Here is a 27,444-nt window from a genome sequence, read left to right as displayed (position 1 = left end):
AACATGTCACTCCTTGCAGGGCCAAGAGGGACTTGTCACTGAAGCTGGAGCCTCAGAGAAACAGCTACAAAAACAAGGATGCTTTGGGGCAAATGAAACTGCTGGATTCCTAGCTGGGCCAATCATTCTAGGCCCTTCTTAAAAGCACAGAACCACTGGTCTTGGCATTCAACCCCAGGAAAAAGTCAAGAACACTGTCAAAATGGGGGGTTCTGCAGGGATTTCTGTAGTTTGCCCTTCCTGACCTCCTCCACAGACTCAGGGGGTAAAATCGAAGGAGAGAGAGTCCAGGGTGGGGGAAAAATCATGGTCTGTTCTAACAATGTGTCTCTATATCTGTATTAGCATATCCATGACTGATACATGGGATCATGATGTTGGTACCGTGTCGGGGTTGCATTGGTTTAGACAGCGCTTTTCCCCGCATACTGTGATATGTGCCACCAAGTGATGGCAGCTGAATGCAACGCAAGCTGAACCCCGGAGCGCAGAGCACAGGGCGTGCAACCACACTCCTGCTCATGGTCACAGCATTGTCTTGGGAGGGTTTATTACATGGTGTTCTGTGTTCTCTGTGTATTTTGCTCTCATTTTCATAACTCAGAAACCTACAACCAGACTTTGCTGGTTGTCCAGTGGTTAAGATTCTGTGCTTCCAAGTCAGAGGCTGTGGGTTTGATCCCTGGTTAGGGTAAGATCCCAAATGCCATAAGGGCCAGCCAAAACCAAAAAGAAAGCCTGCAATCTACCTTATATCTCCTTCTATCATGATACTCTTGCTTTAAAAAAAAAAGTTAAGCCTTATATTTACTGTAATTTTTTTTTGTTAGCAATTTATCATGTACTTTTTTTAAACCCCAGCATTTCAACAACTTGGGTTGCTATTACTTTTGTGAATGGTCTGATGATAATGTGGCTTGACTTTTGAGTAACTTATCCCTACCCCTGTTTTTCCCATTAGTCCTCTTCTTTTTGATGTGCAATTTGAAGAATTTAAGGATTTTTGGCATCTCATAAATCAAAATCTCTGTAACTGAGGCGTTCCACATTCAGAGGAAAGTCATCTTACTTCAGCAATGGTGGCAGGTCAGGAGCCTGCGTTTCTGCTCCCTGTCAGCAAACCTCACCCAGACAGTTCCAGGACCCCAGACCCATGTAGGACAGAGACCTACCCCAGAAGATCTACATAAACATAGACCCACACAGAGGAAAGTCCCATCTGAGCCAGTAATTATCACTGTAGCTTGTCATTCACACACACCAATGGATGCCTGAGAATGACTAAGTTCTGAGGAAAACAACCACAGAAAAGAGAAGGATCAACGAGAACAGAGCAACTGAGAAGGAAAAACAGAGATGACACAGCAAACAGAAAACAAATGCTAATTCATTGACGGTTACATGCATAAAACAAAAGCAACTTGCCATGGTGGGGGTGGCGTAGGGGGAAACAGGAGCAAACAAAATTTAAAAGTTCTTAGAATTAGAAACACACTGGCTGAAATGAAGAACTTAATATGAGGGCTGAAGAGTAGAAAGACCAAATCAAACAATAAAGTCTAGGAACTGTATCAGAATATAGATTAAAATGTCAAAGTGGTTTTTAAGATGAGGAAAGACAAAAGGAGATGGAGGCTAGATCCCAGAGAGCCAATACTCAATAGGAATTTTAGACGAGAACTGAAGTCATAAAAGGGAGGAAATGTGAGTCATTCAGTCATGTCCAACTCTTTGTGACTATAGCCTGCCAGGCTCCTCTGTCCAAGGAATTGTCCAGGCAAGAATACTGGAGTGGGTTGCCATTCCCTTCCCCAGGGGATCTTCTCAACCCAGGAACTGAACCTGGGTCTCCTGCATTGCAGAAAGATTCTTGATCAGCTGTTCAGTTCAGTTCAGTTCAGTCACTCAGTCGTGTCCGACTCTTTGCGACCCCATGAATCGCAGCACGCCAGGCCTCCCTGTCCATCACCAACTCCCAGAGTTCACTCAAACTCCTGTCCATCGAGTCAGTGATGCCATCCAGCCATGTCATCCTCTGTTGTCCCCTTCTCCTCTTGCCCCCAATCCATCCCAGCATCAGAGTCTTTTCCAATGAGTCAACTCTTCGCATGAGGTGGCCAAAGTACTGGAGTTTCAGCTTTAGCATCATTCCTTCCAAAGAACACCCAGGACTGATCTCCTTTAGAATGGACTGGTTGGATCTCCTTGCAGTCCAAGAGCCAAGGATTAATCAAGTAATAAAAGGAAATTCTCCTTGGCTGTTGAAAGACAAAATTTTTTTTTTTGGTTAAAAGTTGTCATTCCATTATCAAGATTCTTTTGTTTATCTTGAGGGAAACCAAATCAAATCTTGTAAAGACAAAATGAATGTATTGTCTGATATGATTCCTGTCTCCCCTGCCTCCAGAGTTTCATGATTTGACATTCATTCATTCTCTTTCTCCCTTTCTCTCTTTCACTCTCATCTTCCCCTCTGACTCCCTGGGTTGGGTTCATGCCCAGGCAGGATCTTTAGTTGTTGTGGCCAAGAAGTCCTCCAGAAGCTCAAGTCTTACTTCTTCCTTCCACCAAACCCAGGTAAAAAAAGCATAATCCTCTTTCTCAGCATCTAAATCATCTCTAAAAAGTACTCTGATTGCCCTGACCTGGATCACATGTCCATACCTCAACCAATCTCCTGGCTGGAGAAAAAGAACCCTCAGACTGGATCCTCTTCATTAACAGAAGTCAGGTGAAGAGAGTGAGACAGTGGTAGTTCCCAAGGGAAAGGGAAGCAGGTCAACTGGAGAAGCAGGAGCCTTCTACTATTCTCACCAAGTACAGAGCCAGTGCAGGGAAAAAAGATACACAGTTTGCAACAAATTGGGAAAGTTTCTGAAGCCCAATGATCAAGAAGAAATCATAAACCTTAAGGGAAAAAACCAAAAATATCTAAAAATAAATAGCAATCAAACTGCATTAGATTTTTTCTTACACAAAAGAACTTTCTAGAAGGCAACTGAACAGTAACTACAGCAATCAGAAAGGAAACTGAGTTGGAATCTCTTATTTAAGTGCAAGGTCACAGTGAAGACATTTCAAAATATTCAAGGACTCAAATTTACTAGCTTTGTAACTCCACCTATGTTATACACATTTTCTTTTTTTAACATGAAAATCAGTTCAGTTCAGTTGCTCAGTCGTGTCCGAGTCTTTGCGACCCCATGAACCGCAGCACGCCAGGCCTCCCTGTCCATCACCAACTCCCAGAGTTCACCCAGACTTACATCCATCGAGTCAGTGATGCCATCCAGCCATCTCATCCTCTGTAATCCCCTTCTCCTCTTGCTCCCAATTCCTCCCATCATCAGAGTCTTTTCCAATGAGTCAACTCTTCGCATCAGGTGGCCAAAGTACTGGAGTTTCAGCTTTAGCATCATTCCTTCCAAAGAAATCCCAGGACTGATCTTTAGAATGGACTGGTTGGATCTCCTTGCAGTCCAAGGGACTCTCAAGAGTCTTCTCCAAGACCACAGTTCAAAAGCATCCATTCTTTGGCGCTCAGCTTTCTTCACCGTCCAACTCTCACATCCATACATGAGCACAGGAAAAACCATAGCCTTGACTAGACGGACCTTTGTTGGCAAAGTAATGTCTCTGCTTTTGAATATACTATCTAGGTTGGTCATAACTTTCCTTCCAAGGAGTAAGCATCTTTTAATTTCATGGCTGCAGTCACCATCTGCAGTGATTTTGGAGCCCAGAAAAATAAAGTCTGACACTGTTTCCACTGTTTCCCCATCTATTTCCCATGAAGTGATGGCACCAGATGCCATGATCTTAGTTTTCTGAATGTTGAGCTTTAAGCCAACTTTTTCACTCTCCACTTTCACCTTCATTAAGAGGCTTTTTAGTTCCTCTTCACTTTCTGCCACAAGGGTGGTGTCATCTGCCTATCTGAGGTTATTGATATTTCTCCTGGCAATCTTGATTCCAGCTTATGCTTCTTCCAGCCCAGCGTTTCTCATGATGTACTCTGCATATAAGTTAAATAAGCAGGGTGACAATATACAGCCTTGACGTACTCCTTTTCCTATTTGGAACCAGTCTGTTGTTCCATGTCCAGTTCTAACTGTTGCTTCCTGACCTGCATACAGATTTCTCAAGAGGCAGGTCAGGTGGTCTGGTATTCCCATCTCTTTCAGAATTTTCCACAGTTTATTGTGATCCACACAGTCAAAGGCTTTGGCATAGTCAATAAAGCAGAAATATATGTTTTTCTGGAACTCTCTTGCTTTTTCGATGACCCAGCGGATGTTGGCAATTTGATCTCTGGTTCCTCTGCCTTTTCTAAAACCAGCTTGAACATCTGGAAGTTCACGGTTCACATATTGCTGAAGCCTGGCTTGGAGAATTTTGAGCATGTGAGATGAGTGCAATTGTGCAGTAGTTTGAGCATTCTTGGAATACACTTTTACTAATCTGCAAAAAAATTTTTTCTAAGGCATATCCATAAAGATTTTATAATATAAGGAAGCATATTGCTCATTAAGAAGGGGTTCTACAAGAAAAGCACTTACTAAGTTAGCAACTCTGAGAAGGACCAGGTCAGAGATGAATTAAATGCCCAACTTCAGAAGGGATGGGAAAGTTTAAAAAAAGAAAAGCTTAAGAAAACACTTACTGTTAATATGGACATTTCTTCATCATCTAGTGTATTTGACAGAAATTAACCTTTTCAAAGTTTTACCCATGATACTTTCAATAATTTAATTAGTATAAATTTATCTCCATATTTTGTCAAAATAGTGTTTTCACCTTTTAATAATAACAAGTGTTCCACACACTCCACTCCAGTGCCCTCAACCAGAGGATACTTTGCCAGAGGGGACATGTAAAAATTCTTTTCAAAATCTCATCAAAGCTAATACACTGATTTTTTTCCAAGCAAGGCTTTACTGGGGCCCCTGCTGCAGCGAGTGGAGAAGGCAATGGCACCCCACTCCAGTACTCTTGCCTGGAGAATGCCATGGACGAAGGAGCCTGGTAGGCTGCAGTCCATGGGGTTGCTAGGAGTTGGACACAACTGAGCGACTTCACTTTAACTTTTCACTTTCATGCATTGGAGAAGGAAATGGCAACCCACTTGGGTGTTCTTGCCTGGAGAATCCCGGGGACGGGGGACCCTGGTGGGCTGCCATCTCTGGGGTCGCACAGAGTCAGACACGACTGAAGCAACTTAGCAGCAGCAGCAGCTGCAGCAAGAAAGAGCTAGAATAAGTAACAGTTTCCTTTGCTGGCACACCTCTTCGAGGAGAGACAAACTTGTTCCTTACATAGGGTGAGGGTTGTCCAGGGGTCAGTTTGGAGGCGTGCCTTAGGTGGTTTGCCCACACTTTCGGTGGTATTGTGGTGTGGATAGTGGGGGAGCAGGGTGAGGGGGTGGCGTCTGCCCTTTTCCCTGCTTTTGCTCCCAGCTCTTCGAAAGTGGCCGTTAGGTTTTTGGTATCTTTGTATCTTTTGTCCAGAATTGGCCCCAAAAGTACATGCATACAGTTATTTTTACCCCCTATAGTTTATTTGTATTTTGTTGCGGGAGGAAAGGGGTGTCGAGGTGCTGTCATTGCAGCATTGCAGGGAAAGGTCCCAGGTCCCAGCCTGTCTCACTCCCTGCTGAGAGAATCTACACTCTTACACTTAAGAAGTAAGGAGCTGAAAGTCTCTCCTACAACTTCTTCCTACTGGACAGGAGCCATTTGACCCTAGCCTACCCTAGAGGTGTAGAAGTCCCTCCTTGACTGTTCCAAGGACCTGTAGGAACCTGGGCCGCTTTCTGCAGGAATGGACAAAATCTCACTATGAAATCAGAAAGCTTGATCCAAAGAGCTGAGATTACACTCGTGCATTATGACATGCAGTGCAATATTAGGTCATGAACATGAGTTAATACATTTATGATGCATTAAATGGCAATGTTTCTGAAGGAGGCTGAACTGCTCTTCATATCTTAAACTAAGTTAGCAAGTGTCTGCCTTTCCTAACCTTGGAAGCTGCAGTCCTCTTAAGGACAAAGGTTCAGTGCTCAGTGTTCTTAGCCCAAAAATGCAACTTAGTCCACAAGATATTTTGGCAACTTTTAATCTGAGCAAGAATAAGTGCTTTTGAAAAATAAGGCTTTAAGATAGTTTGCCATTTTAGGGCTGAACTTTAATAGAATGTGAAAGCTTGAACCCTTACACTTTAAACAAGCAAAACCTAAAGGTTACTGATTGGTTCAGCATGGTTTTATGGAAAAACTAATCTGTAACAAAAATTTGACATTCAATGTGAAGGCTCCATGGTTTGAGCGAAGTTTATAAAGGTTCCCAGGGGCTGGGACAGAGCAGGAGAGGGTCTGGACATTTACAGCAGGCATTTCCTCTTCCTCTTCTTAACAGGAGGTGGGCAGAGGATGTCTCAGATAACTTCATCAAACAATGTCTTGTTGTTGTTCAGTAGCCAAGCCGTGTCTGACTTTTTGTGACCCCATGGACTTTAGCACGCCAGGCTTCCCTGACCATACAGATGGCTAATAAACACCTGAAAAGATGCTCAATATCACTATTAGAAAAATGCAAATCAAAACTACAACGAGGTATTGCCTCACACCTGTCAGAATGGCCAGCATCAGAAAATCTATAAACAATAAATGCCAGAAAAGGAAACCCTCTTGATCTGTTGGTGGGAATGCAAATTGATACAGCTACTATGGAGAGCAGTATGCTGCTGCTGCTGCTGCTAAGTCGCTTCAGTCGTGTCCGACTCTGTGCGACCCCATAGTCCACCAGGCAGTCCACCAGGCTCCCTGTCCCTGGGATTCTCCAGACAAGAACACTGGAGTGGGTTGCTATTTCCTTCTCCAATGCATGAAAGTGAAAAGTCAAAGTGAAGTCGCTCAGTCGTGTCTGACTCTTAGCGACCCCATGGACTGAAGCCTACCAGGCTCCTCCGTCCATGGGATTTTCCAAGCAAGAGTACTGGAGTGGGGTGCCATTGCCTTCTCTGGGAGAACAGTATAGAGATTCCTTAAAAAATTAGGACTAAAACTACCATATGACCCAGGAATCCCATTATTGGGCATATACTCTGAGAAAAACCATAACTGAAAAGACACATGTACCCCACTGTTCATCACAGCACTATTTACAATAGCTAGGGCATGGAAGCAACCCAGATGTCTGTTGACAGATGAATGGATAAAGAAGTTGTGGTACATATACACAATGGCATATTACTCAGCCATAAAAAAGGAATGCATTTGATTCAATTCTAATGAGGTAGAAGAACCTAGAGCCTATTATGCAAAATGAAGTAAGTCAGAAAGAGAAACACAAATGGCATATATTAACACATACGTATGGAATACAGAAAGATGTTGAGGACTGATGAACCTATCTGCAGGGCAGCAGTGGAGATGCAGACAGAGAGAACCGACTTGTGGACACAGGGCAGGGGGAGGAGAGAGTGGGACAAATTGAGAGAGCAGTGTTGAAATATAAACATTACCATATGTAAAACAGATAGCCAGTGATTGCTGTATGATGCAGGGAGCCCAAATTCGGTGCTCTGTGACAACCTAGAGGGGTAAGATGGGATGGGAAGTGGGAGGGAGGTTCAAGAGGGAGGGAACATATGTATACCTTGGCTGAGTCATGTTGATGTATGGCAGAAATCAAAACAATATTGTAAAGCAATCATCCTCCAATTAAAATAAGTTAATTAAATTTTAAACACTATTATAAAGTAACAAGCAAAAACATTGTCTCAAGTGCTGAGCACTCCAGGTATTACACAGCCTGGATCTCTTTTGTGGTAGCTAAACCCTTCAGGTAGGTGACAGTAATCAGCTTGTTCTCCTCTGTTTCTCAGTCATTGGCTTTATCATTCCTAAGATCAAGTTTAGCCCCCATCAGGATGATAGCAGTGTAGGGACAATGATATCACACTTCAAGGTAACACTTCACACGAACATTTTCCAGTGATGCGGATGTCACAAGAAAAAAGCAAATGGAGAGAATACCTGTTTGTAGATAGGACAGAGGATATAATCTGTCAAAATCTTCTTGACCAACTATATCCCATATGCCAAGATTCACTGATTTTCCATCTATCGTGACATTAGCAGAATGACAGTGGGGATATTGTCTTCAAGAAATTCATTGTTTGAATAACTGATCAGTAGGCAGGTTTTCCCTGTAGCTAGCTCTCCCACCACCATGCCTTTGATGGCCTGCCCCTGGACCGCTCACTGAGCCCAGCGGCAGACACACTGAGGCAAGAAGCAGCGAGCTCACCGTGAGGCTGAGGGTGGTGGAGGACAGGGTGCCTGGGGCCACGGTCCACACCGCCTCGTCTTCCCTTCACCAACTGCAAGCTGGAGCCCAACAACGGCCACCACCCGAAGCTGGGGAAAACTGCAGAGAAACAGGAAGTGGCCTCTCCACTCACATCTATCTTCCCCACCCCCATACGGCGCTGCTGCTCCCAGGCTCTGGAGTGGGACTCCACATTTTCTGAAAAAGTTCCTTGAGGATGTACCCCAGAAAAATGAAAACAGAATCCAAGAAAGAAGACAACAGACTCCAAAAGTCATAGAACTAATCCAGGAGAACAACGAACAGGAATACCAGTAGGACAGCTGTGAAGCTGACCTAATGAGCAATTAGCTCCAATCAGAACGAGACATCAGAAGAGTCTGTGAAGAACAACCTCAAAGAAAACAGTGCTAGTCAATCCTATGAGGAATACGCTAGCATGCTAAGCACCATCATGGAATTAAGGCATGCAGCACTTCTGAGCAACAAGGATAATAAAGGTAATTAGTGACTCTGGGAAAGGCAATGAGCTGACATGAAAGTCACACCCCAGATAAAATGTGATCTAAACTGTGGCATGATTCTGAGCCATTAAAGACGTGTAGGAAATGCTGCTTTCTCATTCCACAGAGCCAGGCTGCCATTGGTCAGGTGGTGTGGGAAGAAGCTGGTAACTGTTGAGTGCTTGGGGCTCACACATCATCTGTGCGGTTTTGTATCAGGAGTAAGTGATAATTATTTCCTCCTGATGTGTTTGTTCTTTTTGAAAGTGATTGAATATGTCAATAATTTATCTTGACAAGTTATCCTAACAGTAGGCCTACTTTTTAAAAAAAATTATTTTTAATTTAAAAATATATGCATAGGTAGAAGAGTTTAGTCTGTTTGTTTAGAAATCAGTTGTACCTTTTGATTTTTATCAGAGAAATGTTTATTTTCTTCCTAAACTAGCAACCATTAAGAAACTAGAAATCATATCATTAAAATAAAACATTACAGCTTAAACTTCTCAATTTAACTTAAAGTTAAGAAATGTGTAAGGATTAATGTCTCTTATTTTGAAGAAAAATCTACTTGAAGTTCCATAGTGCTTTTGAACTTTAGTTTCTTCTTCTAATATTGCCCAGTGAAAGTAAATTTTGTGTTTTCCTCAATGTTAATCATTATCTTTGGGTAATGAGATTTTAGGATACTGGCAGATTTGGGTTTTCTTTCTTTTTTTTTTTTTTCTGAATTTCCACATCTTCTACCATAAACTTGTAAGATTTTTATAGGAAAAAGGAAAAATGGGAAGTTGAGCTATATACATTTTGATGTAAAAATATGTCTAGTACATTTTTATAAACCCAAAAAATCAATTGATGAGCATGACATAGTGTGTGTGTGTGTGTGTGTGCGTGTGTGTATGTGTGTGAAATCTGGAAAGATAATTGTCACTAGGGTGTAAAGACATTAGCAGGATGAGGGGCAGGGAGTCTATCATATTTATTTGTTTCTGTTCTGAGCTATATATCTTTTTTACAGTGCGCCCATAGTCATTTAACAATTAAAGACATTTCTAAAAAGCAGGGGTGGAGGGAGGTCGACCCCTGAGCTTCCAAGTCTACAAGCATGCTTACTCCCCTCCAGCTCTGGTGAGCAGCCACACAGGGAAGAACAATCTCTCTTTCTTCCTCCATGCAAAAGAACCCTCCCGAAGGAGAGGCCGTTCCACAGTAAGCAGAGAAACACATCCAGACTTGACCCGCATAACTGCTGCCCAGCAGGCTCTGGGGGAAGGGGCCGATGGGAGGAAGACCTGATGCAGGTAGACGGCGCACCCAGTGCTTGCCGGAGAGTGGAGCGAGCCTAGGAATGTGGTCCATGTGTGGAGTGGAGTCCAGAGGGAGATGCCCACTGCTCAGGGAGGCAGTCAGCGTTGAGGTATCTGTCAGAAGACAGCGGGCTCTCTCCTTCTCAGTCCACACACCCCCTGGCCCTTCCCATCTACTCCGAGGGGCGGTGGTCATACTTACATCTCTTTTCTCACCATGGGGCATATGGAACTGACCAAGGATCAAACCCCTGCCACCTGCCTGGGAAGCAGGGAGTCTTAGCCACTGTCCCACCAGGGAAGTCCCTTACCTACATCTCTACTCTCAGTGCCTGTCTCTGTCTGGGGCTTCAGGCCTAGATATCAAATTATCTTCTGAACAGCCCGACTTGAAAGCCCCAGGGGCTTCTCAGACTCAACCTGCCCCAAACTAAGCACCAAACCTCCAACCTCATGCCCTGTGCTTAATCACTCAGTCGTGTCTGATTCTTTATGACCCCGTGGACTGTAGCCTGCCAGGCTCCCCTGTCCATGGGATTCTCCAGGCAAGAATACTGGAGTGGGTAGCCATTCTCTTCTCCAGGGGATCTTCCTGACCCAGCAAACAAACCCAGGTCTCCTGCATTACCTACCTGCTTTCCCTCTGGGACTTGGTCAGTTCCACTTCAGCCCACCCCACCACACAGTCCGGAAACAGGCCATCACCCTTCACTTTTCTCTCTACCTGCCTCCCATGCCCAATCAATCACCAAATACCACCCACTTCTAATTCTCTCTCCTCTTGGCACAAAACCCCACTTCTCTCCTTCCCCCTGCAACAGCAGCAGCCCCTGTCTCCATCAGCATCAAGCGGCACTGCCACCCTGGCAAATGGTACCCCCTCCCCAACCACAGTCCCACTGCTGGCTTCCTCCCTCCCATTCCTTCTTCTCAGAGTGACCTTCTAAAACATACAAACCTGCTCCTGATATTCCTCTACTGCTTCCCTGGTAGCTCAGGTGGTAAAGAAGCTGCCTGCCATGCAGGAGACCCAGGTTCCATTCCTGGGTTGGGAAGATCCCCTGGAGAAGGAAATGGCAACCCACTCCAGTATTCTTGCTTGGAGAATCCCATGGACAGAGGAGCCTGGCAGGCTACAGTCCATGGGTCTCAAGAGTTGGACAAGACTGAGCAACTAAACCAACACCACCACAGCCTCTTTGGAGGCACCCACTGCTCTTCACTCCCAATCCTCTCCTTTACTCAAAAGCAATGTCCTGCACAACTGGCCCCAGCCAGCTACTCTAGCCTCATCTCTTACCTCCTTCCCTCACAGAAGATCAGCCAGGTGAATGTGCTTCATTCCTTAGAACCTTCCGCACGCTCACGCACCTCTGGCCATTGGATTGTATCATACCTGCTCTTCTCTCTGTCTGGGACAATCTACCTATTCCTCTCTTCTCTTCACTATTTACCTGCCAGATCCCAGTTCAGATGCCTTGGGAAGTTTGACTGGATCAGATATCCCTCCTATGAGCCCCTAGTAGCCTGTACATTCTCCCATGGAGCACAGATCCCAAGGTATGGCGATTGGCTTCTGAATAAATGCATGTCCCCTGCTAGAATGTTACTGGGGGCTGTGAATGGATAGGTGAATACATGGATGGATGAGAGAGTGGATGGATGAATGGACAGATGGGATGACAGATGGATGGATAGATGGTAGATGAATGGGTGGGGTTAGTCGAATGGAAGAGGTTATCTAAGAGGGTAGGTGACTGCAAGAGTAAATAAATGACTAAATGAATACATGCATGCACAGGACTCCTGCAGAGTTTGGTGAGCCTGAGGTAAAAGGCAGGTAATTAGAGAGGCTCAGGAACAAAGGCATAGATCTAATTATCGGATTTACCCAGACATTGTCCAGTTCCAGAACCTAGGACGGCGGCTGCTGAACCATCAACTTGCCCCAATCACATACAGATCCTAGGGACAAGGGACTAGGGTACAGGGGCACGTGCCACGTTTACACGTGGAGGCCAAATTGGATCAGAAAACATGGAGTCAAACCCTGATCCCCCATTTCTTACTGAGTTCCCTGAGTTGGGTTACAATCCCCTCTGAACTGCAGTTTCCTTTCTGGAAAAAGAGTGGTAATTAATCCTCCCTGTCTGAGGCCGACTCCCCGGAAGCATAGTGGGAACTAAGGAATAATGTGCAAGTGATTTATCAAGAAACAACTCCAGGGAAGACCCCAGGGAGTAGGGGATCAGGATGTGGAGGCAGGGAGGCAGGCAGGGTGGAGAGTTCCTGCAAAGTTCCATAGAGGATATGCAAGCTGAGGGGACTGGGCCACAATCCAACACCTGGCCCCCAGGGTTTAGGAGCTCTCTGGACTGGGCCAAGATGACTCACAAGTAGGCACCCAAAGATAGTCACAGGTGCTGCTGACAAGGGACCTGAAGTTCATCAACAATATCCATTGCATCACTTTACCTTGCTCCCAAAGGGAAAAATGAGATTTTGTAAAGCTTTATCACTGTACCTGGTACAAAGCAAGCAACAAAGTATAGTTATTATTATACCAAAACTCCTAAATTTGCCAAGTGTTTAGTAAGTGGCATGTCCTTGACGGGGCTTCCCAGGTGGCGCTAGTGGTAAAGAACCTGCCTGCCCCTGCAGAGACATAAGAGATGCAGGTTTGATTCCGCAGATCCCCTGGAGGAAGGCACGCAATCCACTCCAGTACTCTTGCCTGGAGAACTCTCATGGATAGAGGAGCCTGGCAGGCCACAGCCCTTAGGGTCGCACAGAGTCGGACGTGACTGAAGCGACTTAACACACACACACACACACACACACACACACACGTCCTTGACTAGTACTGGGCTGGGTTGAGGAAGAGGGACCAGTGTCTACAAGTCCTCAGAGCAGCCCTGCTAGGAAAAACAATCTCTTTTTACTTGATGCAGCAAAAGGCCCAGAATTGTCAGAAGCCACTGCCAGCCAAAAAAAAAAAAAAAACACTGTATATGCAATTAATTAGGCCTCTGCTTCAGTGCTCTGCTCTCTCTGTTTGCCTTCACCAGCTTAGCATCCAATTTTTTAGCTGAGAAGGCGGGGCAGCAGGTTTCTGAGATATTTTTTGCTAATGGGCTGAAATATTACACCCATAATTATAGCCTGGCTGCATATTTTTTTCCTTTGCTCATTTTGTTCAGCGTCGCAAACATTGTATCTGATTACAGCCATTCATGTCTTCTTTATGAAATAGGGTCTATCATGCTCCGCAGAAGGGATCAGTGGCTCTGGGGAAATTATCTAGGCTAACAACCCTTTCTGAGATCCTGTGGGCTGATGCTGTTGGATGCTACCTCCTCAGATGGGGCAAGGTGGGAGGTAGAGACGTGGGGACCAGAAGGAAAGAGATAGCCCATGCCTGAAACCCTCCATAGCCAGGGTTCCAACCTGCTCCCTCCACCCCCACACAGGTTCGTTGTCCCTGCTCTTGCTGGCACAAACCATGCCCACTCCCACTTCTGGAGCTCTGCCCATCCTTCCACCTTCCCTCACCCCTTCAAGGGTGTCCTCTTCTATCTTGTCTACTTAAACCAGTAATGCACCAAGTATAAGCCATAGATCAAGCCGCACAAGTCTTCCCCGGTAGCTTGATCGAAATGCAGATTCTCAGCACCACCACCTGAAGGCACTGGGCCTCTGTGGGAGGGGACCGAGAGATCGGAGGGATTTGGATGTTTTCTCCAAAGCTTGAGACCCACCGAGCTAGAGCAACCTTACAGCAAGGGTATGGAGTTTTATCAGTGGGTTCCTGTTTCTCTCTCTCTCTGTCATTGGACAGGTTATTTAATCTCTCTGGGCTCCAATTTTTCATCCACAAAAATGAGGATAATATAACTGACACATAGAAGACATGAAAATAATCCTCTTAGATTGAGCCATACAAAAGTTCAGGCTTTGTGGGCCAACAGGTCTTGCATAGCAGCAGTTTCATATGGCTCAACCCATAGTTGCTTTTTTTTTTAATTGTACAGAGCTCAGCTCACATCACACCTTCCCCTGGAACCCTCCGAGATTAGCCACATCACAAAGTGCACTCCTTCCCTGGAAGGAGGCCAGCTTTTCCTTCTGTGCTTGTCAATTCCTTACGGGATATCTCTGACCCTTCTCTAGGGTTCCACATCCATATGCCAGTCTCTCCATGCAAATGGTACCTCCTTGGGAGCAGAGGGTCTCCTGGCCTCACATCCTTCACAGCAGAGGTCAGTATAGACCTTTGGCTTTGAAAAGAATCCCTTACTTTGTGACTAAGACTGGAATTATTTTTTTTTTAAGGAGAGAGGATACCAGGGGAAAATGAGATGGTTAAGACCCCAGGCAAGGCCATGGAAGATGTCAGGAGAAGACAAATTCAAAGTTAACAGAAGACAAGGAATGGGCAGGACCTAGAGAGCTGCATCTTGGGCCTGGAAGGAAGGATCGGCAGAACCTCGGGTGCGAGAGAAGCTGTGGGTCCTTTAGAGCAGCGCTGCTCACACTGGCCCCTGGAAGAGCCACACAGGGCACCATCTGGACTGGCACACCTCTCCAGGCTACTGAGTCAGAATCTCAGGGTGGGCCCCTCCGGGTGATTCTGATGATCACTAAAACTTTGAATCATTCATCCTCTGTCACCACCAGCCAGGGCTCGAGTCCCTTCTACAGGGTAGAGTAGTCATAGGGGAGTGGTGGGGACCACCCTGAACACCTTTACCGACAGGGAGCCTTGGCCTTCTCTTCGAAAAAAGAGGATGTCAGGGTGGAAAGTGATTTGTCAGGATGAAGGGCACTTTCCCTGGCAAGAGGCTTTGTGGTCAGGTTAGCCCTGATCAGAAGAAGGCTAATATTCTACCCAAAGAATTAGGTATTTAAGAATATCTCTGAGTACAAACTAAATAAATGATTGAACTCCTTCATTACCAGTGGAATCAATGAGCACGGGGAAAGCCTCAGTATTGCCTGTGGGTGGGACATGGAGGTAAGGGATATCTGTCAACACCAGGGCCGGGACTAAACGCTGTCTGCTTAGCTCTCATTTGCCTCATGTTCCCAGTCCCTAAAATTGACCTACATATTTATAACTATGATTCTGGGCCCAGCACTGTCCTAGGTATTGGCTGTAAAATGTTGAACAGAAAAGAAACATTTTCGACCCTCATAGAGCTTACTTTCTAGGGGAGAAGGCAGATAGCAAACAAGCAAACAAGATTCTGATATAATTTAATGTCATGATACACGCAGTGATTAAACAGAAAATAACAGTCACTGGAAAGGACCTTTTGGACAAAGCTTGCGCTAACAGCCCTCTAAAACCATACCTGCTCCAGCACCATTGAGCTGCTGTGTTATTTCCCATAGCACTTGTCATTTTCTAGAGTAGACACAGTTGACTTCATTACATTCATTGTCTGTCTCCTCCCATGAAGGCCAGGGGATTGGGGCAGAGAGATGCTGATGATGGGATCTGTTTTAGTCACTGATGTGTCCCAAGCTTCCTGAAGAGTGTGGTTCCCAACCAGGGCTGATCCCCAGAGTACACTTGACGATGTCGGCAGGCATTTATTTTTATTTCTCTTATACCCCTGCCCTGTAGCTTATTTATTTTATTTCATTTACATATTTATTTTTTGGGCCATGCCACGCAGCATATAAGATCTTAGTTCCCTGCATGTGTATGTGCTAAATCACTGTCATGTCCAACTCTTTGCGACCCTAAGGATGTAGCCCACCAGGCTCCTCTGACCATGGGATTCTCCATGCAAGGACACTGGAGTTCATTGCCATGCCCTCCAGGGGATCTTTCCAACCCACAGATCGAACCCATATCTTTTATGTCTCCTGCATTGGCAGGCAGGTTCTTTACTGCTAGCACCACTTGGGAAACCCTAGTTCCCTGACCAGTGATCAAACCTGTGCCCCCTAAAGTGGAAGCACAGAGTCTTAACCCCTGGCCCACTGGGGAAGTCCTCTGTAGTCATTTTTAGTTGTCACAGTTGGGAAGGGGTGCTTCTGGCAGCCAGCGAATATAGGTCTGGGATGCTGCTCAGCATCTCACAATGCACAGGACAGCCCCTCCCACTCCACAGCACAGAACAACCCAGTCCAAAGCACAAGGAGTACTGAAGTTGAGAAACCCTGTAGCAGACAGTCAATGCATGCTTGCGGAGTGGGAGGATCAGCAGGAAGAGGAGGCCTGATGCGGCGGGGGGTGGGGGTGGGGGCGGGGGCGGTGTTTCACAGAGGGTGCTCATGGGAAGCCTCTCTGAGCTGGGAACACTTGGTTGGAGAACTGAATGATGTTCTGGGGCCAGCCATGTGAGGCTCCAGGGAAAGCACTTTGCAGGCAGAGGAGCCAGCCAGAGTGAAGGCCTCGCATCAGAAACAAGGTCAGGATTTTCAAGATGCTGCGAGAAGAACGATGTGTCTGGGAACAGGGAGGTGAGGTAATGATGCATGAGGTGAGAGAGGAGAGGGCGGCCAGGGAGAGTGTCCACTGCAGACCACAGAAGCAGCTGCATGTTACTGTAAGTGAAGGACGAAGCCGTGTGGTGGAGTAAGGGACTAATGGAAACGGATTTTAAAAGAACATTCTGGGACTTCCCTGGTGGTCCAGTGGTTAAGAATCCACCTGCCAATGCAGAGGACACAAATTCCATTCCTGGTCTGGGAAGATCCCACACGCCGCAGAGCAGCTAAGCCCAGGAGCCACCACTGCTGAGCTTGTGCTCTGCATCAAGAGAAGTCACTGCAAGAAGCACTCACACTGCAGCTAGAGAGTAGCCCCCGCTTGCTGGAACTAGAGAAAGCCCACATGCAGCAACAAAGACCCAGTGTGGCCAAAAAATAAACTAAGTAAATAAATACGAATTTTTAAAAAGAGCGTTCTCTGGCCCCCACACAGGGGTAGAGTAGAAGCAGAAAGACCAATGAACAAATATCCGTAGTGGTTCAAGCCAGAGATGTGGGGTTTGAAGTAGGCAACGGCAGAAAAGGAGTGAGGATAGGGTGGTCTGAGAGTATATTTGGAAGATAGAGCCCCAGAACCCTTTAGTTTGGAGACGGAGGAAAGAAGGGGAGAGGGGAAAATGGATGATCCAAGGTGCACCGTTAGGGACAATTCAGACTAAATTCCAGATGTCTTGGTTTGCAGTCTGATGTTCTTTACACTTCATCACGTGATTTTTGTGGACCAGCCAACATTCTCCTTTAATCCTCCAGACATATATATTGAGAACATTTGGTGTAAAACCTGTAAGGGGTATGGAAAAAAACGTGGTCCCACCTCCAGGAACTTACATGCTAGGAAGGAGACAGACACACACATACCAGAACAAAAGATGGGCTATAAATGTTGTAACTGAATTAAAACAATAGTCAGTAGAAGCACAAGGAAGTAAGAGATGGAATACTGCTGGGGAACTGGGAGGTAACTTGGCTGGGAAGGATGGGTGGAATTTAAGGATATCTAATGGTCTAAAACTGCTGAGCCAGGAATCACCTCACGCTGGAGATGTAGAAGTCTCAGATTCCCGATGACCCTGGCAGCATCTGCCTGGGTTATGTGACAGCGAGACAAATATTTATGCCTTCCACATCTCTCGTAGGATGGCAGAAGAGTTACAGGGGACAAAAGACCAAATACAGTTCAACTCATAAGTAGGAACTCAGTAGATGGTGGCAAATTACAATAGCAAGTAGATTGACATCTGTGATGTCTACTGAATTGAAGATGTGTGCTTTTTATTTTAGTTGTATTAGGATAATAATGGTGAACTGGGAATGATGATATTGGTAATGATGCTACTGAAGATGTTGGTTGTATTGTTGGCATTATCAGTAATCCTTTGTAAGGTTAATGATGGCTCAGATGATTCTGCTTTTACGATATTGATGTGGACTGGGTTGATGCCAGGGACCATAACATTGCTAGTGACCATAGTGATGTTAACAGTGACATCTGTATTAGAAACAACTCCAAAAACAATGTTGGTGATACGGATACATGTCATTTATGACATCAGTATGGACTACATTGACGATAGTGACAACAACCATATTGCTAATAATTAATGGTGGCATTTATTTTAAAACAAAATTAGCAATAACGAGATGGGCGAGATTGATTCTGATACTGGTGATGTTAACATTAGCAACAATGTTGATTCTGGCGATGATACTGGGAACAATTCAAAAGATGATGCTGGGTGATTCAGTGATGCTGATGTAGAGGATAATGGTTGTGCTGACACTGATGAGAATACTTGTGATGACAATGCTGATGATATGTAGCGTGGGGGCTGAAAGCTTATTTTGCAGCCAAAGAGACCCTAGTTCAAATCCAAAGTCTGGCATTTACTACCGTGTGCCGCTTGAAGCCTCAGTTGCCTCCTCTATTCAATAAGAATGATTTTAAGGGTGCCTATTTTCTAGGATTGCTGTCAGGATGAAATCACATCCTGCATGTGACGCCTAGCATAGAGAAAACAGGCAGTGAAATGAGTGTGATGATGATGGTGATGGGGTGAGATGTTCCTGGAGATAATGGCATTGATGATTCTCATGATGGTGCAATTAAAGAGTATTTATTGGTGATATTATTTCAATGATTGTGATAAGGCTATTGATGGTGAAGAGACTGATCATTTTTGATGACAATTATGATCGATGGGAACGGCATGGTGGAGTGCTCAAAGCACCCACTTAAACAGCAAAGGTTCAGTTTCCCACTCTGCCTATGACAGTCTGTGTAACCTTGGCTGCATTTCATCAGGTTAAGGCTGGAAGGCCACTCGGAGCCCATCTAATCCACCTCCTGGTCTGACAAATGAGGCAATTCAGGCCCAGAGAGATGAGATGCCCTCCGCTCTCCCGTTTGAAGAGTGTGGTACAGCCAGAGTGGGAAGCCAAGGCTCCTGGCATCCAGTTCAGTCTTTTTCCCTCTACAGTATACTCAATCTCTTTGGAAGGGACCTTCGATTCCTTAACTGTGTGTGTGTGCATGCACACACGTGTGTATTCATTCACATGCATGTGTTTTCCTGGTTCATTTTCCCAAAAGCACAAAACAGCAGGGCAACCAGCCCCATTTTCAAAGAGTTGTTTTGTGAGAATCAGGCTCCAGGTGTCCCTCTGTAATCTTTTTCCTCTCCTCCAATAAGCAGAGGATTGGCTGTGGCTGGACAAGGAGCTGAAATGGGTAATATTTGCCTAGTTTTTAATGTCTGGTGTCTATAGCTTGTGCTTCCATCATCCCATTATATTGATGACAGGCAGGCCCAAGCCACAGAGAAGAAACAAATTACCTAATAAATCAAGGCCCCAGGATCTAAAGTGGACAGTGTTATTAGCGGAGGGAAGAGAAAGATGCTAAATGATAGGTATGGGTGCCTGTGAAAACGGTCCAAGCAGAGAATCATCTGTCTATTTCTCCATCAATAATTACACACAACTGATATGCATCTCAGACAGAACATGATATGTTATTATTAACTAAACAGTGGGAGGGAGATGGTAGCAAGAAGGGAAAGGGGGCAGCATGCTGAATGAAGAAGCCAAGGCAGCTTTCATGATATTGGACTTTGGCAAAGGCAGGAGGGGATAGGATGACCTCAGAAACTATGATCCAATGAGGCTGAGACCCTAATTCCAGACAGAGGTGGGAAGCCAAACAATTTGGCAAAGAGGATGAAGGGAGGAGTGAACTAGTGGATGTTGAGTCCTATTGCACCCCAGCCCCTGTGGCTTAGTTCTGCTCATCCACTACTCCTTAATCTTAGCAATGGCTGGTTAAGAACACAGCCATGTCGTTTGTGTTCAAAAGCCCAGTATTGTGAGGTCCTGGGTAGTTACTTAACCCCTCCAGATCTCTGCATCCCTCTCTGTAGAGTGGTATGGTCATAGGAGAACCCATCTCACAAAGCTGTTGTGAGCATTAAATGAGTTAGTGCTCACAAAACACTTAGGACAGGGCCTGATGCTGAGCAAACCCAGTATTGTAAGCGTGTGTTAAATAGATGCTCATCCCTCTTTGTCAAAGGGAAAGCCTGAGGTTCAGAGGGGAAGTAACATGTCCAAAATTAGATGGAACAAAAGTAAAAGTAGCACTCCAATCCATATCCAGTCAACTCTGAAATCCATACTCTTTCCCCTGCCTATGAGTGGACAAACTTTGTAAAGGCCCAGATAGAAAATATTTTATGGTTTTGTGGGCCAGTCTTTCCTCAACTACCCAAATCTGCTGTTGTAGCCCCAGGTAATCTAGAAAGGAATGGGTGCGATGGTGTCCAATAAAACTTTATTTATAAAAACAGGCAACAGGTGGGTTTGCTGACCCCTGCCCGATCCTGTTCTAACAACTTACCTAAATGGTCTCCCTCTCCAAGGAGACAACTGTAAATACTCCAACTCTGTACTATAAAGGGGTAGGCGTTTTTCTCACCCTACTCATCCCACAAGCCTCTGCAGGTGCAGATCACAAAAAGCTGTGCCACCCCACACTGCCCCACCCTCTATGGTTGGCTCCTATGAATGTCCTGTGGGTTGAGGGGGTGCCCCCAGCCAGCGAGGCGGAGCTCTTCTGCCTGAAGATTGTGCTTTCAAAGAGCAGTGCCTGGAGCCAGGAAGCAGCCCTTTTCCAAGCCTCTGTGGGCTTCGCCTAGAAGCCCCATGATAATCCTTTGTGGGCTGTTAATAAGCAAGTTGAACCCCATAATCACCCACCGCTTAGCTTCCTGGCTTTAATTTCCATAGAGGCTGGAGAAACAGTGGCTGAGGGTTTTGCTTCCAGACAAAAGCAGCAGACGTTTACCCTGCAGACATCTCGAAGCGGGGCTGGCACTGCCCCACGTGGTCCGCCCTACGGCTGCTGCGCACACAGGCCTAAGGGGCCTGGCTGAGTGAAGGCTGCACGCACTGCCCTGGAAACCCATCAGCATGCTCAGAGCCCCCGGGAACAAAAGCAGTTCTGCAGGTGCTTCCAGAGCCTTCTCAGGCAGGCATCATCTCAGCAAAAGGCTGGGGGCTGCCCCAGCTCCTCTCCTCCCAGAGCCACTCCTGACCTTTCTGACATTCCTGTTTGGGGACAACATATAGACCCCTGTGACCTCATTCTTTTCCCCGCCCTGTGGACCCCCCAGTCCAAGGAGTGTGGGGCTTCATTATTTGAGGCAATGCTCACTAGGCAGATAATTTCTATTTCAGCAGGACCAACCTGCCTTTAGCTCAGTTAGGAAGTCTCCTTCGGGCAATCGCCCCTGCCATATGGAACGCCTCTCTAAGGGATGATACTTGCCTATTCTTTTCAGCCCTTTTACAAAAACAAAACAAACAAACAAACCAAAAAAGCCAGTAGCTTGCTAGTTCTGAGTTGCAGCCAGGTCCCTGAGCCTGTCTGAACCTCTATCCCTTGTCTGGAGTGCGGTTGGACCCAGCTCTGCCACAACCTGCGTGGCCTCCTGTGAGTCACCCTGCTCTCTGAGCATCAGTCTTCTCCTTAAAGTGGGCTGACAATCCCTGCCCTACCTACCTTTATACCTATGGTTCTGGAAGGATGAAAGAGAGATTGCAGGTAAGACAGCACTCTAAAAATGTTTCACCGTGTTCATGAAATCGTGGCTTCATAGTATGAGTGTAGACTGTGGGATCAGCTAGGAATAGGTTCAAATCCCAGGGCTCCCTCACCCCAGCTGGAAACTTTAGACTAGGCACGTGGCCTACCTGAGCCTCAGGTATCTCTCCTTGAACTTAGGGTGGGCGCACCGGCCAATCAGTTTCAATCAGTTCCTTCAAGGCAGGATGCCCCTCACAGGTGACAGTCCTGTTGCTACATACATCATGGCCAAGTGCAGGCTCTGAGATACTGAGAGGGTGCTGAGCCTGGCAAAAGACATTGTGTTCCTCTGCAATGACTCAGCAGCAGGGTCCATCTGACCCTGCAGAGGGGAATTCAGTCATGGCACAGACATCGGTAGCAAGCAAATGGCCTGTCAGAACCCAGAGCAAGGAGCTCTGGTCAGGATCAGTAAACTGCATTACTGAGCCGTCACTCTCTGGTCTTCAATACTCATTTAGTCCTTCATCCAACAACATGATCTGAGCATCCATTGATGGGGGCAGGCCTTTGACTGAAATCAAGGGCATCAGCCCATTCTCTACCTTTGGGGAAGCAGTTAGGTGAGTATAACAAATATCTAAGTAATATCATAAAAAAGTATGCTCTGGGGCAGAGGGGGATTGGGAGCAGAAGGGATAGAGGGAGGGATTAGGTACTGGGGGTGGGGAGAGGGCACTGGACCAATGACCCTTGATCTCAGTGGCCCTGGCCAGTATCACTCCCACTCCCTGGGCACCCATCAGTAAAGCACCATTGCTCGTGGAAGCCCCGCCTCCTCCCCTAGGGAGTTGCGATCATCTACTGAAATAGAACAGAGGTAGTTAACATGGCAGCCTGATGTAAAGGGAGGCATTACAAGTGAGAGAAGCACCAAGCAAATCTGAGAAGCAGACCTCTGTCTGGCCATCTGGTCATCCACAGCCCTTGTGCCAACCTTAGCCTCTCAATGACCCAGCACCACCGAGCAGGTCCCAAGCTCTGAACCTGTCTTTCTCCACCCACCACAGTGTTCGGATACCACCAACAGAGAATTTCAGCAAACAAATTTCAAACAAATTCAAGAATTGCCTAAAGGAGAGTTAGTTGTCCCAGTCTAAATGCTTGGGGAAAGTGGGGTCCCCTGAGAGTGAAGGATTTGTCTGAGCTCATTCATCTAGTCAGCATGGGAGAGGAGATTAGAAATGGGGTTTCCTCTTCCCAGCACACGCTACTTTCAGGGTCCCCTTCTGCCCAAGTCACCGTCTCCTGCCTCTGCCTGCAATGAATTGAATTGTATGTAATTGATAAATTATGCAAAAGGGCGCCTGGCAGTTTTCTGAAACGTTGGGTAGCTTCAAGGCAGCCCCTGGGGACACAGCCTAATTTTATGGAAACCTCACACTCTGTCTGGCCTGTTTTGTGTAAGTCAGATTGATATAACAAGACTCGAGGGAGTTGACTTGATTTCTAATTTTATTCTCTAGGTGAGCTGAATGAGATAGAACTGTAATGAGTGTGTTGTCTGGGGCGGGCAGTGTAACGGGAGTGAAGAAAAATGTCTTTTCATCTGCCTAATGGATGGTTACTGCAGCTGGACTTCGCTACTTCAGAATCCAGGATTCTCCCGCTTTGGGCAGAGGGGCTGTGTAGGGGTCATGTAGGGGGAGCAGGCAATGGAAAGGGAGACTCTACATCCCTTCAGCAGATAAACCCAGAGCTTTGCAGGAAGGAGGGAATCTGGACCAATGATACTATCTTCTTGCTGAGGACACCCTGTGAGAGGCTATGGCAACTTTTTAATGAGATTTTTTTTTTACTTGTTTATTTTTGGTTGCTCTGGGTCTTCGTTGCTCGCACAGACTTCCTCTAGTTGCTGTGAGCTGGGGCTACTCTTCGTTGCGGTGGGCAGGCCTCTCACCGCAGTGGCTTCTCTCGTTGCAGAGCACAGGCTCCAGGCCTGGGGCTTCGGTAGTTGCGGTGCACGGGCTTCAGTTGTTCCACATGTGGCATCTTCCCAGACCAGGGATCAAACCCATGTCCCTCGCGCTGGCTTGTCCACTGCACCACCAGGGAAGTCCAGTTTTTATTTTTGAGGTCCAAATCGAAGCGCATCTATATCCTCTCCCTCAATTCTCCTTGGCTAAGCTGATAGACCAGAACGTTCACGGGGACTTTCCTGAGGGTTAAAGCCCAACGGAGGGGTGAATGCTTGCCATAAACTGCCTGCCTCCCACCACACAGGGCCAGGATCCCGTTCTTTCCCCAGAACCAGGGGGGTTCACTTCAGCCCATGAGGGAACACTGAAGCAGAAGTAAGAGAGTTATTGTGTTGAGAAACTACTGTGTGCTGGATACTTTAATATTCACAACAGCTCCGAGAGAGATGTGATTAACCCTACTTTACAGGTGAGGAAACCAAGGCCCCACAGGCTGCAGTCACTTCCTCAAGGTCACAGAGCTACTCAGTGACAGAATCTAGGATTCTAACCCAGGTCCCTCTGATACCAAAGCCCATGCAGGCAGGGGGATACTGCCTGCACAGATCAATACACAGCCTCCTCCTGGTGCCTAGACAGCTCTGACATTAGCCATGCCCCTTCTGAGCCAGGTGTGGCTTCTTCTTAATATGATACTAATTGCAGATTCAAAGAACTGCTCCCTCCTTCCTGTCTCCCTTCTCCTCCCAGCACAGGCACACACACACACACCACGCTGACATATCCACCCAGTGAGAACCAGACAAGTGCAGGGTGTCCTACCCCAGGAGTCAGGAGACCCGAGCTGGCACCCGGGGCCACCACTAATCCTTCACATGCCCTCCAAGCACTATTCCACCCTCTCTGAGCCTGTTTCTTCACCTGCTAAATGGGGCAACCCCAACCCAGCTACACTCTGGGGTTTGTCTGACAGCCATGAGATAGTGGGCATGGGGTCTTAAAAAAAAATAAAGGGACTTCCCTTGGGGTCCAGCGGCTAAGACTCTGCACTCCCAATGCAGAGAGCTCAGGTTCGATTCCTGGTCAGAGAACTCAATCCCACATGATGCAACTAAGATTTCCCATGCTCCATAAAGATCCTGCATGCCACATGAATATTAAAGATTCCACATGCCTCAACTAAGACCCAGCACAGCCAAATAAATTAAATAAATAAAAGCCATGGGGTCAAAACAACCTAACCTACCTCCTAAAAGAACAAACAAAATTTAAAGGCAGCAGAAGGAAGGAAATAATAAAGTTAAAAGTCACGGAGTCTAATTGCAAAGCAAGAACAGTAATGATGACTCGCACGTCTCTATTGTGCGCCTGGCCTGGCTGCACCGCATGCCTCTCAAGTATGACTTGTCACTGTCGCCTGTGTCCAGGGTCACTCAGTACTTTTAAGGCCTGGTGCTTTTTTCTGTATCCATACCACTCAGTGTTCATTTGGAGAGTTAAGAAGGCCAATCAATAACATCCCTCATCCCCTCCCAGGTCTAAAGTTCATAAAACAGGGTTCAGGAGGCAGGTGATGAAAAATAAAATGTCCAAAATAACAAAGCTGGCTGTGGCTTAGAGGGGTGGCTGCAATGTTTCCTAATAATTCCTTCTGAATGAACCCCTACAAAACTTCAGCCCCTGTGCCCCCTGCAGAGACAGCTCCAGCACATTTAAGATCAGATCACAGGCCCCTCCCTGCAGGAGGCTGGGCTGGAGGCCAGGGCCGGAAGGGGCCGGCTGGGGAAGAACATTTCCCTTCCAAACTCTCCAGCTCCCCAATCCGGCACGTGCTCCCTCTCCAGGGAAACAATGGCCAGACAACACTGGTCCTAGAAAGACCAACCATCCCAATTTGCCCAGGACTGTCAGTTTCAGCACTAAAAGTCCCACATCCCAGGCAAGCCAGAGCAATCATCACCCCAGATGGAGCCCTAACATTCCATGAACAAGCTCTCACCAGAGGTTCCAGCCCAGAGGTTCCAGCCCTCCGAGGCTGGTCTAGGTTGGCTGCTGGGACAGGCCACGTCCTCCCAGTGTGGGCCATCACGGCTTCTGACCCATCCCTGGAAACCCACGCAATGTAGGGCATGCTCAGGTCCCAGCCTCCAGGCCTTCCCTGGGCATAACCCAGGAGGCTGCTGTCCAGCACAGCTCCCAGGCATCACTGGTCTGGCCAGGCTGCTCTGCCTGCTGTGCCCTTCAGCCTTACATCATTCTTGCCCAGGCATCTTCCTGCTAGCCTGGTGGCAATAATCCTCATCCCCTCCTGCTTAGGCAGCATCTCTGGAGTGACACACCTCACCTCCTATGAGCCTCCTGATGCAGGGCTCAGTGTTCCCTTGAACCAGAGAGCAAAGGGAGGCTTGAAATATCACCTTCCATGTCATAATCAGCCAGGACAACCAGGCCCCAGACCCAGTCTTACTGCCTCAGTGACTCTTGTCCTTGTGACCCAAGAAGAAGGAATGGGAAGGGAGAAAGGTGACCCGGAGATGGATGGCTTTAGGGGGAATAATCAGTCTATGACTTAGTATCTAAGCAAAGCCATGAGCAGGCCGTGCAGCCTCTCTGAACCTCACTTTTCCCATCTGTGAGATGGAGCAGTGTTCCCCCTATGGAGGTATCCAGGAGTACTGGAGATGTTAGTCTGGGTCCATGACAATGACAATGACCCTGGGTCCTTCCCAGTTGCCCTGCCTCTGGTGCCCTCAGGCTCTTGACAGTGACTCTGGGTCCCTTCTGGTTGCCCTACCTCTGGTCTGCTCAGGCTCTCCTAGCTCATTCAGGCTCTCCCAACACACATGCCCTAACAGACCACACCGTGGGCCCTTCAGCCCTGGATCACAGCTGGGTTGAGAGCCAGGTTCCAGGTGTGTGAGATCACTGGTTGTGTGAATTTTACATTACACGCTGCATTAAGACATCTGAGAGCTCTGGAGGACTAAAGCCACACCCCCTCTAGGAAGAGAGAGGGGGTAAACCAGGAGAGTGGCCCCTGTGACATCAGCTACCCGGGAGTCCTGAGGTAGGTCTGGGAGGAGCTGCCGGCATTTAGGAGCTGCTACCTGATCGCATTGGAATTGAGGCTGATTTATTAGCTGTTTTCCCCTCTATCGGCAGCCCAGGGCCAGGCTCTGGGGGGTTTGAGGGAGGAGGGGCCTAGACAAGGGGCCATCAGCCCAAATCATTCAGCCACAAGTCAAGAGGCACAGATTACACACTCACTAGCCCCAGTGGACAGGGTGGGGATATAAGACCCAGGGAACAGACTTCTCTGGTGGTCCAGTGGTTAAGAATCTGTCTGCCATTGCAGGGGACACAGATTTGATCCTTGGTCCAGGAAGATTCCGCATGCTGGGGCCACTAAGCCCATGTACCACAACTACTGAGTCCATGCTCTAGAGCCTGGGACCCTCAACTACTGATCCTGCGCTCTGGAGCCCACACACAGCAATTACTGAAGCCCGCGTGCTCTAGAGCCTGTGCCCTGCAACGAGAAGCCACTGCAATGAGAAGCTCGTGCACCGCAGCTGGAGAGTAGCCCTCGCTCTCCATAGCTAGGGAAAGCCCATGTGCAGCAATGAAGACCCAGTGTAGTTAAAAATAAAGAAATAAAAGACCCAGGGGGTGTGATCTCTGTTCTCAGGGGGCAGCCTGGGAATGATGGAAGAACTTCTGGGCTGGAGGTTTTCT

At 47.0% G+C, this 27,444-nt stretch overlaps 1 pseudogene; it reads right to left on the bottom strand.

The window, feature by feature from the left end:
• Nucleotides 1-6,381: 6,381 nt before the first annotated feature.
• LOC106701170 (ras-related C3 botulinum toxin substrate 1 pseudogene) overlaps nucleotides 6,382-27,444 on the bottom strand; it is a 61,146-nt pseudogene continuing 40,083 nt past the window's right edge.

This window comes from Bos mutus, chromosome 10, assembly GCF_027580195.1.
Source record: "Bos mutus isolate GX-2022 chromosome 10, NWIPB_WYAK_1.1, whole genome shotgun sequence".
NCBI lineage: Eukaryota > Metazoa > Chordata > Mammalia > Artiodactyla > Bovidae > Bos > Bos mutus.
This window is presented reverse-complemented; position numbering and strand designations above follow the sequence as displayed.